This window comes from Anguilla anguilla, chromosome 15, assembly GCF_013347855.1.
Source record: "Anguilla anguilla isolate fAngAng1 chromosome 15, fAngAng1.pri, whole genome shotgun sequence".
Taxonomy (NCBI): Eukaryota; Metazoa; Chordata; class Actinopteri; order Anguilliformes; family Anguillidae; genus Anguilla; species Anguilla anguilla.
In genome coordinates this window covers 2,553,070-2,565,729 of record NC_049215.1, presented here as the reverse complement: position 1 = coordinate 2,565,729, position 12,660 = coordinate 2,553,070, and the positions used below count along the sequence as shown (strand labels likewise).

General features: G+C 43.0%; 1 protein-coding gene across 5 annotated transcripts in view; it reads right to left on the bottom strand.

Annotated features, from left to right (window-relative positions):
- slc4a3 (solute carrier family 4 member 3) overlaps positions 1 to 2,032 on the bottom strand; it is a 75,362-nt gene extending 73,330 nt beyond the window's left edge. For 2 of the 5 annotated variants that reach the window (XM_035394420.1, XM_035394421.1), the window contains exon 1: positions 1,685 to 2,031. The gene's annotated coding sequence lies outside the window, so the exon portion shown is untranslated. Of the gene's footprint in view, positions 1 to 1,684 lie in introns of all 5 variants that reach the window. The other 3 variants (XM_035394425.1, XM_035394423.1, XM_035394424.1) reach the window with 3 other exon arrangements.
- Positions 2,033 to 12,660: the final 10,628 nt, after the last annotated feature.

Below are 12,660 nucleotides of genomic sequence, written 5' to 3'. Positions count from 1 at the left end.
GGACACGCTGTAAGCACTAATTTCCATAGCTTTCAGAAATCTACACAAGGCAGAGCCAGATGTGCACCACCAGCCACACGGAAGTGCGGCCAAATGCACTCCACGGACCATCTAATGAACACACAGCTACCCAAAGGCAGGGCCACACCAACATTTGTAGGGTTTTGTTTTTTTTTTAAATATTGAAATACTTAAGTATTAAAGTCAGAACTATGCAGGGCATTATGGTAAAGCACAGGGTACTTTACATACTGTTGATATGCCAATGCAGCTGTTCACGTCTAAGATGTCCATTTCAGACCATGTGGTTAAAGGAAGCCCGACAACCTCCGAAGAACCGTACCTCTAAATGTTGTCTGTTCGACCTACAGTACACCGGCTGCACCTGTTTAATTCATACATTTTCATTGCACGCAGGAAACGTGTTTGTAATGCAAACAGCTGCATGACTTTTTTGCACACTGTATTGTAATGGGCCTTCTTAATTTCAATACAGCCATTGTCATTTAATGTTTGTATTATAATTTGGGAACAATTCTGAAACGCGAATGGTGTGCGCGCAAAAAATCATGTGTCCATTGAACAGTACTGTACTGAATTTCCCAGCTTCTTCAAGGCATTATCTGCAGAAATAACGTCACGATCGCCATCACCACTGGTTGTATTGCAAATGTTTCTACACTGACAATGTGAAAAAGGACGACAGAAATTATCTTCTCAAAATAAGTCCTTTAGTGACAATTTTCTAATATTTTAGCACATGGCGATATCTCGTCAGTTGTCTTTTCCTGTGTAATTATGACAATCATACAATGCTTGGCTATTAACATAATGCAGCGGTAATCAGTTATAGATATACGTTCTCAAATATAGGGAATCGGAGTTATAGGCGGGGTAGCTGCTCGCTACTGTAATGACAATCGTGCCATCCGATGCGACTGAATGCATTAACGGACATTTACGGAATTCGTGGATTCGTTATTACACAAGTTATTAAATATACGAAAAAGCTGTATAAATCAGTAGAAGCTTCCAAGACTATTTTAAATCCTGCGATATGCTAACCTAGATTTAATGAATTTGCTCATTTCGGAGTTAACCCTCTTCAAGGCAATACGCTGCGCACAGTCAACATTGGCTGCTCTTTGTTCAACCAAATATAAACACACTGATGCTACTGGACACTGTAGCGTAAATGTTGCTGTTGTTCTGCACTATACATTAGAAGCGAGAATATGGTTACTGTATTTAATCATTATTTAACGATTCACGGCGAATGGCACAAAATAAGCTAAGGCAACACCGCTTCCGCCGCAATCGATACATCACCTACTTTAACAATTCCTCAGGCATCTTCCGCAAAATGCTACCCGACGCAAGTGGAATCAAGGAGCGCACATCATGTTTTTTTATTTAAACCAATGATGCTCAGTCATTCACGTGGTGGATTTTATTTAATGCATATCAATGGTCTGTTGTTCTTCGTAAGTATAATGTGCGTGGCGCTATAAGGAAACGAATACTCCAGGAGAAAGAAAAACGCTTCCTTTTTCTAATAGCCATGCTTTGTGAAGGGCAGTCTTCCCTTGTGGTTTGTCTTAGATTTTTTTAAAATATTTTGCACGTACACGCCAGATTGTGCAGAGTTCGTCTCCAGCGACCTGGCCCGGACTGACTGGCCTACCTGTGCGTTTGAAGTGCAGTCCCAGCGGAATGAGTTTGAAAGCCCGTACAGTCAGAGAGCGCCGCAGCCGTGATGCTCCATAGCGAAAGCTCTCGCCGCCTCCTAGATTGCTCCTTGCTTTACTAGTGATGCTGACTACGGCCACGTGATGCAAGCAGTCAACCTCCTTCAAACAAGCGAAGTCACACAATATGCAAGATTGGCGACTTAGCCTGAAGGGTTGCCCGCTTCGAGCCTGTAAAACGCAGGTGAATGTGGCGCGAGTTTATTATTCTGTGGTAATCCGCCACCGTGATTCTAACTGAAAAATGGGACCAAGAAAAGACAGTTTCGTAGACCAATGTCATTATACCTCTGGCAACTTACCCAGTTCAAATATAAAGCATGTAGTCAATGCATAATTGAGTGTGAGTGACGTTGGTCAGATTCCCATGGAAACTAGAGTAGGCTACGTTCTTTATCTGAGCTCGTGGTCCTGTTCACTGCATGAGTATCTCAGTCTTTTTACGGGTTTACTTACAAAGTGAGATTATTCCAGGGCTTCAAATACACTATATTCCATGATGAATAATATTGTGCAAATGTAAAACAAATCTGCTCTCAACTGGCTCCTCATAAGAATTAGCAAAATGTGGAACAAAGGCAAACACTGGAAATACAATATTAGACCGGCACAGTTCACCCATAGCTCCTTTAGACTGCTGAAAAGAAATAGTATATCAAATAAAAAATTATTTATAGAGCATATTTCACAGCGATTGTCTCAATATGTTTCACAGACAACCCTGGCTTAGACCCCCACAGGAGCAAGCCTAAAGCAACAGTGGCAAGCAAAAACTCCCTGTGGTAGATGGGAAGAAACCTTGGAAGGAACCAGGCTCAAGGGGGAAACCCATCCTCCTCTGGTTGGCTCAGGGTGTAGAAATATCATACATATTTCCTTTGATGGCTTTGACATTGGATTTGAAATGCAATAATGGATATGAGGTTAAAGTGCAGACTGTCAGCTTTAACATGATGGTATTTACATCGAGTGATCAGCGTAGGAATTTCAGGGGAGCAAAAGGAATTGGACGAATCAACATAATCGGAAATTAAGTCATCATATTTTATACATGGTACAAAATCCAAAATATTTTGTATCTAAAATCTGTGACCCACAGACATCACCAGACCCTGGGTATCTTCCCTGGTGATGCTCTGCCAGTCCTGTACTGCAGCCACCTTTAGCTCCTGCTTGCTTCTGGGGCGTTGTGCCTTCAGTGTCGTCTTCAGCAAGTGAAACGCATGTTCAGTTGGATTCAGGACAGGTGATTGACTTGGCCAATCAAGAATGTTCCACATTTTGGCCCTGAAAAACTCCTTGGTAGCTTTAGCAGTAGCAGTTTGGAGTCATTGTCCTGCTCCAAAGCGAGGCAATGAGTTTTGGGGCATTTGGTTCGATCTGAGTAGATAAGATGTTTCTGTACATTACATTGCATTTATTTGGCAGACACTTTTATCCAAAGCAACCCACAATAAGCGCACTTCAGCATTCATCCTGCTGCTGCCGTCAGCAGTCACATCATAAATAAAGACAAGTGAGCCAGTTGCAGTGGCATACATGCCCAAGCCATATCCCTAACCTCCACCGTGTTCCACAGATGAGGGGGATGATCAGCAGTTCCTCTTTCCATCACTTTGGTACAGGTTAATAGTCGTCACATCTGTCCATAAGACTATGATGTAGAACTGTGCAGTTTTTTATGTAGCTTTTAGCAAACTGTAATCTGGCCGTTCTGTTCTTGAGGCTTACCAGTGGTTTGCATCATGCAATGAATTCACTGAGGTTATGCTTGCGTAGAATTCTTTTTATTAATGTAGTTTAGGACCCAGCTATGCCTGCATGGTCGAAATTGTTCCTGATCTGTTCGACAGTTGAAAAGGACTTTTTCTTTGCAATTGAAAGTATTCTTCGGTCATCTTCTACAGTGATCTTCCATGGTCTACCAGGTCATTTGCTATTGTTGAGCTCCCCAGTGCATTCTTGCTTTCTAGCGTGTGAAACAGTTGATTTTTACACACCCAGTGTGTGGCAATGTCTCTGATCGATTCATTCTGAGTTTTCTACCTCAGGATGGCTTGCATTTATGCCATTGACTCTTATTTGGTCCTCATGTAGAGAGACAACAGCAAGAGACTAAATACAAAAGCCACACCTAGAATCACCTCTGGACCTTTTGTTAGCTTTCGTCCACATGAACTAATGATACAAAGATACAGAGCTGGCCTAGAAACAGCTGTGCAAAATGTCCTAGTTCTTTTGCTCCCCTAAAATGGGGGACCATGTATAAAAAGGGCTGTAATTCTTACACGGATCACCTAATATGGATGTCAATGCACTCAAATGAAAGCTGACGGTCCACTCTGTTTCAAATCAAAAGTGCTGGAGCACAGAGCCAAAACAACAAAAACTGTGTCACTGTCCCAATACTTTTGCATATATTTTACATATATGTGGTAAGTTCTAATCTTCGTGGGCTGCAGAGTTAGTGGCGATAATTTGCAAAATTGCTTCTGTGTTTTCAGGAGGGCAAAGACCAGCATTCTGAAATGGGTTCAGCCCATCACTGCACAGCCTGCACAGTCACCAGTCTGTAATAATAATAACAATAATAATAATCATAATCATAATTCAGCTCAACAAATCCAGTATAAGTACAGCAGAGAGAAATCGGGATGGATATCATCAGATCTCATTTTTGAGTTTGTGGAGAGTGAGCATGAAGGACTTCAGCAATGACACCATGCAGCTCATCAGGGTTTCCATGCAAAACATGCACTTGGCAAAGGCACAGAGCAGCTCATCACAGACACAGAACAGCTAATCACAGGTAGAGAGCAGCTCATCACACACACAGAGCAGCTCATCACAGACACAGAAGAGCTCATCACAGGTAGAGAGCAGCTCATCACAGGTAGAGAGCAGCTCATCACAGGCACAGAGGAGCTTCTCACAGACACAGAGCAGCTCATCACAGGTAGAGAGCAGCTCATCACAGGTACAGAGCAGCTTATCACAGACACAGGGCAGCTCATCACAGGCACAGAGGAGCTTCTCACAGACACAGAGCAGCTCATCACAGACACAGAGCAGCTCATCACAGGTAGAGAGCAGCTGATCACAGACACAGAGCAGCTGATCACAGGCACAGAGCAGCTCATCACAGGCACAGAGCAGCTCATCACAGGCACAGAGCAGCTCATCAGACACAGAGCAGCTCATCACAGACACAGAGCAGCTCATCACAGACACAGAGCAGCTCATCACAGGCACAGAGCAGCTCATCACAGACACAGAGCAGCTCATCACAGGCACAGAGCAGCTCATCACAGACACAGAGCAGCTCATCACAGGTAGAGAGCAGCTCATCACAGACACAGAGCAGCTCATCACAGGTAGAGAGCAGCTCATCACAGGCAGAGAGCAGCTCATCAGACACAGAGCAGCTCATCACAGACACAGAGCAGCTCATCACAGACACAGAGCAGCTCATCACAGGTAGAGAGCAGCTCATCACAGGCACAGAGCAGCTCATCACAGGTAGAGAGCAGCTCACCACAGACACAGAGCAGCTCATCACAGACACAGAGCAGGTCATCACAGGCACAGAGGAGCTTCTCACAGACACAGAGCAGCTCATCACAGGTAGAGAGCAGCTCATCACAGACACAGAGCAGGTCATCACAGGCACAGAGGAGCTTCTCACAGACACAGAGCAGCTCATCACAGGTAGAGAGCAGCTCATCACAGGCACAGAGCAGCTCATCACAGGTAGAGAGCAGCTCATCACAGACACAGAGCAGCTCATCACAGGCACAGAGCAGCTCATCACAGACACAGAGCAGCTCATCACAGGCACAGAGCAGCTCATCACAGGCACAGAGCAGCTCATCACAGGCACAGAGGAGCTTCTCACAGACACAGAGCAGCTCATCGCAGGCACAGCACAAGTCATTACATGCATAATTACATAATTTTACTGCCTTTAACCTTTCTATTGATTTCTGCAGAGCCTTTGTAGAACATTTTTGATTTGAACCGGTGGTACTCGTTTTTTTATTAGGAAATATGGCATGTGATTCCTTCTTCAGGTTCAAATAGCTCATTGATCCTCACCTGGTTTGGAATCAGGTGGAAATAAAAATTGTACTGCAACACATTATCAGGACTTTTCTGTTCATGTTATTTATTTATTTATTTTGATGTGTGGCACAGAGAATGTACATGATTTACCAAAACACTGCTCTCTCATATCTGTTTTACTGTCAGATGAACTTTCAACTGATTGTGGAGTCAGTCACATTTTTAAACGCTTGACCAGCGTTTAAATGAGGATTATACAGACATTGCCTTCGGTGTGCACCTCTAGCAAATCTCTGGATGCATGCGCCCCCTTGTGGTCTGGGGATTCCATTGCATAGCCAGGCTTTGGCTGTGAGATGCTTTCTGAATCATTCAGGTTATCTTCCAGGTCTTGTTTTCTTCCTCTTGAATGTGATCTGAGACTCAGCCTGGCCATAAATCGCTGCCTGGAGGCTTTCAGTCCATCAGGGGCTGGGGCTGGATTCCCCTTTTATGTGCTCCCTCTGTGGTATTATTACTCTGAGCACTTCCAATGTGTGACCTCCCCTCTGTGGTTATTCTTCCTCTGTGGTATTATTACTCTGGTAAATCAGGCGTTCTCAACCTTTTGTAGACCAACGCCCCCCTATCAAATGTTCAAGTCCCATACCCCCCCCCCCCCCCCCCCCCCACCACCAAAATTTGAATTATCAGCCCCAAATGTAGGTTCTTATTTTCGTGATATTAGGTTTTTTTTCTTTTAATCAAACAAGCCTACCAATGCTGTTTAATTTTCAGACAAGAACTACATTTTAGCTATGTGTCATAACCCTTGGCTGCCACCAGAGGGCAGCAAATGACTTATGTCTTGTCTAATCTTTCTTATTCAGTGCCTGACATTTGCTGGCTGTGGTCGTGGTAATCGTGCTCATTTTATTATAGTTTATTAAATAACTCTTCCTTGTTTATCCCGGTTCATACCTTTTGTTTCTCTGTTCACCTCAGTAGCCTACATCTGGTAACAATTTGGCATGCTCTTTTTATTTTGGGGCATATGCTGTGTTTTTCATTGATCAAACAAGCCTAGGCGATTGTACACGAAAAAATTGTTTTGGCCACAATAGCGGCAGCCCCAGCAATTATTTCCTCAAAAATATGCCTATGAATTAGCCTACCGCTACAGACAATGACACAGAAAAATGATACAGATCAGTCAAACGTGTTTCACAGCGGAAAGACAGTAAGAGGACGGCTGAAATGTTAATGTGAGCCCTGTGCTTTTACGCATTTACGCTAGCTGGTTCCAGCCACAGGGCAAGTGAAAGAATGCAAGTGAAAGGCGGCTAGCCGGCTACTAGCTGGTGAAAAAGGACAATTTGGGTCTTATGACACTGAACTGGCATTAGGCTATTTAAAAATATTCATAAAGAACCAAAGCCACAGTGATTGAGAGGACAAAAATAATGGGAATGAAAGCATGTTGCAAAAACACAAGGTACATCGTGACAATGCAACGTCAGTCTGAAGCTATGTTGACTACAGAGGTCAAACAAAAATGAGTATACACACAAGGAAATGGTACTCGCAATAATAAATCAATTGCGTACAGCGAAAATATTTGAAAACAACGACTGCTGAATTTAACCTGGGGCCTGCGACATTAGCCTACCCTACCGTATGTAACTAGATACCGTCAACTAGCTAGTGACCAACACATAACTTATCGCCTGTGAGCTAGCTAGCCAGCTAGGCTAATCCCGCTAGCCGCCACACTCGCAGTTGGCTAACACAGGGTTGCTAGACTACTGTTCATGGTTCCGACCAAGACACTTTCCTTTCCTCAGACACGACTGGAGGCAGCTGTCGATTTTACAACTTGCGATTCACAGAATGTGATTATTTTGATCCAGCACGCAAACGACTGCTTTTTATTAATCTTAGCTATATTGTTTCTACCCACATGTAGGCCCAAGATAAACGCAACATCCCACAAGCTAAAAACCCTGAAAATTGTCTTGTGTAGGCAACAAAAAACATCTACATTATATGTAGCATTGGCTCGCTCCTCATGCTCTGAATAGTAACTTGGCTACAGTGATGGTAGGCCTATCAACTGACAGAAAAGTTCAGTGCGTCAGGCAAATAAGCAATGTTGCCAGACACATGAATTAATTCCCTCTGAAACACTCCTCCAAAATCCCCATATCCAATTGACTGTCATTATCTATGGATTTTTAAATCCCCCTACATTAAGGTGTAAATACCCAGTCTGGCAACCCTGCACAGAACTTTCAGCCGTGTTGTATATGCGTAACATCCTCTCTGTGTTCTTACCGGCGGAGCCACAGAACTGTGGAAGGAGCGCAGCTATCTGTGAAGCCGGAATTATATTTTTTAATTGTGGTCATTGTGATTTTTTCCCTCGGGCCTTAGAGGCTACCTGTCAGTTTGCCCCCGTACTTGAACATTAATATTGGGCAAACGCCCCCCGTAATGGTCACAACGCCCCCTCTCATCCATCGTGCTTCTAGCGCCCCCTTGCAATTTCAGAACGCCCCCGTTGAGAAACCATATGGTAAATGGACTGCATTTATATAGCGCTTTTATCCAAAGCGCTTTTTGATGCTTCTCATTCACCCATTCACATGCAGACTCACACACCAATGGTGAAAGGCTGCCATGCAAGGTACCAGTCAACTCATTGGGAGCAATTAGAGCATAGGTGTCTTGCTCAGGGACACTTCAACATGCCCAGGGCAGGGGGATCGAACCAGCAACCCTCCGACTGCCAGTCAACCGCTCTTAACTCCTGAGCTATGACATATATCGCTCTGAACACTTCACTGTGTGACCTCCCCTCTGCAGTTATTCTTCCTCTATGGTATTATTACTCAGAACACTTCATGTGTGACCTCTCCTCTAGTTATTCTTCTTCTGTGGTATTATTACTCTGACCACTTCATATTGTGATCTCCTCTCTGCAGTTAGTCTTCTTCTGTGGTATTATTACTCTGAACACTTCACTGTGGGACTTCCCCTCTGCAGTTATTCTTCCTCTGTGGTATTATTACTCTGAACACTTCACTGTGTAACCTCCCTTCTGCAGTTATTCTTTCTCTGTGGTATTAACTCTGAACACTTCGCTGTGGGACCTCCCCTCTGCAGTTATTCTTCCTCTGTGGTATTATTACTCTGAACACTTCACTGTGTAACCTCCCCATTGCTTTTATTCTTCCTCTGCGGTATTATTACTCTGAACACTTCACTGTGTGACCCCCCCTCTGCAGTTATTCTTTCTCTGTGGTATTATTACTCTGAACACTTCACTGTGTGATCTCCCCTCTGCAGTTATTCTTCCTCTGTGGTATTTTGCTTAAGATGTTTTCCATAATGTTATGCTAATACTTTTAAGCATGTTTTGATCCATCGTTTGTATTATCTCCTAAATTGAAATATACAAATGAGTGTTGCAGTCTTATCACACAGACACTCTCTGTCATTAGCTGTGGATAGCTCAGACAGAACACATTCTCTGGTGAATGGCGTGCTGCCAGTGTGTCTCTGTGACACGCCCATTGAGCTGCACAGGGCTGCACTTCTGCACAGACTGTGTGCTGCTCAACCAGAGGGGGGCACTGTTGTGCAATGAGTCATGGGAAATACTGACTAAAATCCTCCCTACTCAGTAATCCCTGGGGCTTTGGGCTGGCAGTGTAGTGATATGGTTAGAGGACAGGCCATGTAATGCAGAGGCTGCAGGTTTGAGTCCTTAGGTCCTTATGCTGAATTTATGCAACAGTATAACGGCACTGCATATCAGTATGTTATAATAAAAAGATCTGAGCAATACAGGTGCGTTATAAATAATACTTTGCTCAAGTAACAATTAAAAACTGCAAACCCTTGAATATAATGTGTTTACCATATCAATACACTTTGCCTGATCTGTCCTTAAAAACAATTAAATTAAATTTGATCTTTGGAAAAGGTTCACCTGGGAGTTTCAGGTTTTAAATCAGCCGAGGCGGTTTTTATGTACAATGAAGGATATTTTGATTACAGAATTTGTTATACCTTTGTGATGAACAATGGATGTTGTAGGAGCATTTGGGAATTTGCGATCCTAAGCAAGAAAATATACTTCTAGTAATGCCAAAGTGGTTTTTTAAGTGATGTTTCCATAATCTATACACATGAAAAGATTGTTTTTATAGTGTTTGTTTGTGATTCTGAATGCACATTTTGGTTTTTATAATTTGCGGGTAATTCTTCCCTTTAAGGCAGTGCTATCAGGTTGCATACCATAGGAAATAATTCCACCTGAAAACATAATAACATTCTTTTTTTGCAGAATAAGCAGGTAACATATACATGTACAGACTGAGGAGGCATGATGACATTGTGTAAAATGCTTTGGATTACCTGAAGTGTATTTTCTTTCTCTAAACCACAAACCATTGGATGAGGTATACCTACAACTGTAAAGGCAGTAAGACATCAAAACCATCATAACATAACTAACATATACTTTATCACTCATAAAAACTGTCACTAAAAGAAAATGAAAATATTCACTAAAACTGAAATAATGTGTATTAAAAAAATTAGCTGTCTGAGATAGAGATAATACTCTGTAAATATTTTGAGAAATAGGTTACTTTACTTTTTAAATTATTCCTTTATTGATATTAAATTTCTTAATAGGAAATTGAGTGTTCCGACAGTGTCTAAGCCGGCGGAAATTAGATTTTAACGGCTCTGTTCCCCGCCCACTGAAGAGCACGGACACTGAGCAGTCTTACCGGAGGATGTTTATTTTATTTTTAATTCTCTGAGATATCGGAGTTTTCATTATATAGGCTTATGATTGTTTGCACGACAGGCATCCAAATTTCAGGAATGTTCCGTTGCAGCTCGCAGAACTTCGGAGGTAAGTGCTTAGAAGCTCCAGTAGGTGGCGATAGCGTTCTTTCTCTACATCTGGGACCAGTAGGTCATGTGGAGGTTATTTCCCCTCTAGGTGTATGTCAAACTGTCTGACTAAACAACGTACACGGTGTCTGGATTTGTATGAAACTTGTTGATATGATTGACTTTAGGGCAAGGAAGGAATGCTTTTGTTGTAAACTTACTGGGGTAGCTGTTACGGGGTGCCACAAAGTGCTGATCTCAGCTTGTTTTTCTCTGCCATTTTCTCCTTTTATTTTTCACAAAGCAAAGCTCAGCAATCCATTTGGCTCGGACTCATTTCTGAGGCTCTACTTATCTCTGAATCCTGAAATCCTGTTGTTAACAATCTACATATTCCTATAGTAGTCTGTGATTAGTACATTTCTCCAGAGCAAGAAATGTATTAATAAAACATGTTTTATTCATTTATTTTGTTATTGAACTTCTCTCGGAATTGCTATCATGCAAATTTTAAAAATTCAAGTATGAGTTGCGTACCTTTCAGTGTGTGTTCTTCAGCTTTGTGTATGTGTGTATGCTTATGAGTATGTGATTGTCTTTGTGCCAGTGTGTGTGTGTGTGTGTGTGTCTTTGTCTAAGTTTGTGTTCTTGCTTATGTGTATGCATATTTGTGTGCTTTATGTGTGTGTGTGTGTATGTGTGTGTGCATGCATGTGTGTGTCTGTGTGTATATGCATGTGTGTGTGTGATTTGTGTGTGGTGTGTGTCTGTATGTGTGTGTATCTTTGTGTGTTTGTGTGTATGTGTGTGTACTGTATATGTGTGCGTGTGTGTGTGTGTGTGAGAGAGAGAGAGTGCATGCGTCAGTATCTGTTCCTGCATGACTGAGTTAATATATTCGAATCTACCTCAAAACGTCCGTGAGATGCTCACCCAGCTGATGTCTGATTCTAATTAAGGTTCAGTTCTGTGTTTGTTGTGTAGGGCTAACATCCACTAACTGTGCCTGGGCTCCCTACTGGCAGTACATACCGCAGTACGTGCTGTTTCCTGAAGGTTTTCAGATCCCTGGAAATTTCTCGTAGTACTCTCTTTGGTATGTGATCAAGCATGGCATTTTGGTAGGAAAAAAAAACCTGTCTCTGGGTTTCATCAGTGCGTAGTTGCCATGGGGATTTACAAAATCTCACCCGTGCCTTTCTCCACTTACTCCTGCACCCTCTGAGGTATTCCTGTGGGGTTGGGGTCTGATATCCGACAGCTGCTGTCTGGCTTTGACTGGGCCTTGCTATTCAGAGGTAAACTCACATTCTGAGCAAGGTTTGGAAGACTACTGGAGTATTAGCACAGTCTTACCTCAGAAACAAAGCTTCAGTCGAGGAAAAGAGAATAAATCCATGCCTTTCTGTCCTGCTTAAGAGTGGGAACGCAGACGTTTTTCTGGTAGAACTTTCTATGGCCTATAGAATTCGCAGAGCTGCAGCACTGGAGTGTGGGGCACAGTTATCTCTTGAGGGCACCATTATGGATGAATCAGCTGAACCAAGATGGCCGTACAGATTCGCAGAAAATGTTGGGTGGCATTTCATGTAAACTCATAGAGAAGGTGCTAGATTCTCTTATTATTCACATGCAGGCCGTGGAAATCTGGGACTGAGTAGGTACTTTGACGAGAACAGCTAGAACATGCAGAACATGGCCACCGATTCAGCTAGAGTATGCAGAACAGGGCCACAGATTCAGCTAGAACATGCAGAACATGGCCTCAGATTCAGGGATACTTTCTCAGCCGCCTCCGGTCCCAGGCGGAGATTGATGGGATGCTATCATCGCCTCCTTTTCTCTCAAGCGCTTATTACGTTTGCCGGAAACGAGCCAAAATGGCTGCTATCTGACCATCTGATACTCCACAGCCCTGCCTCTAACCTCTGCTTTTCTCAACACGCCGGTGTTTCTTTTG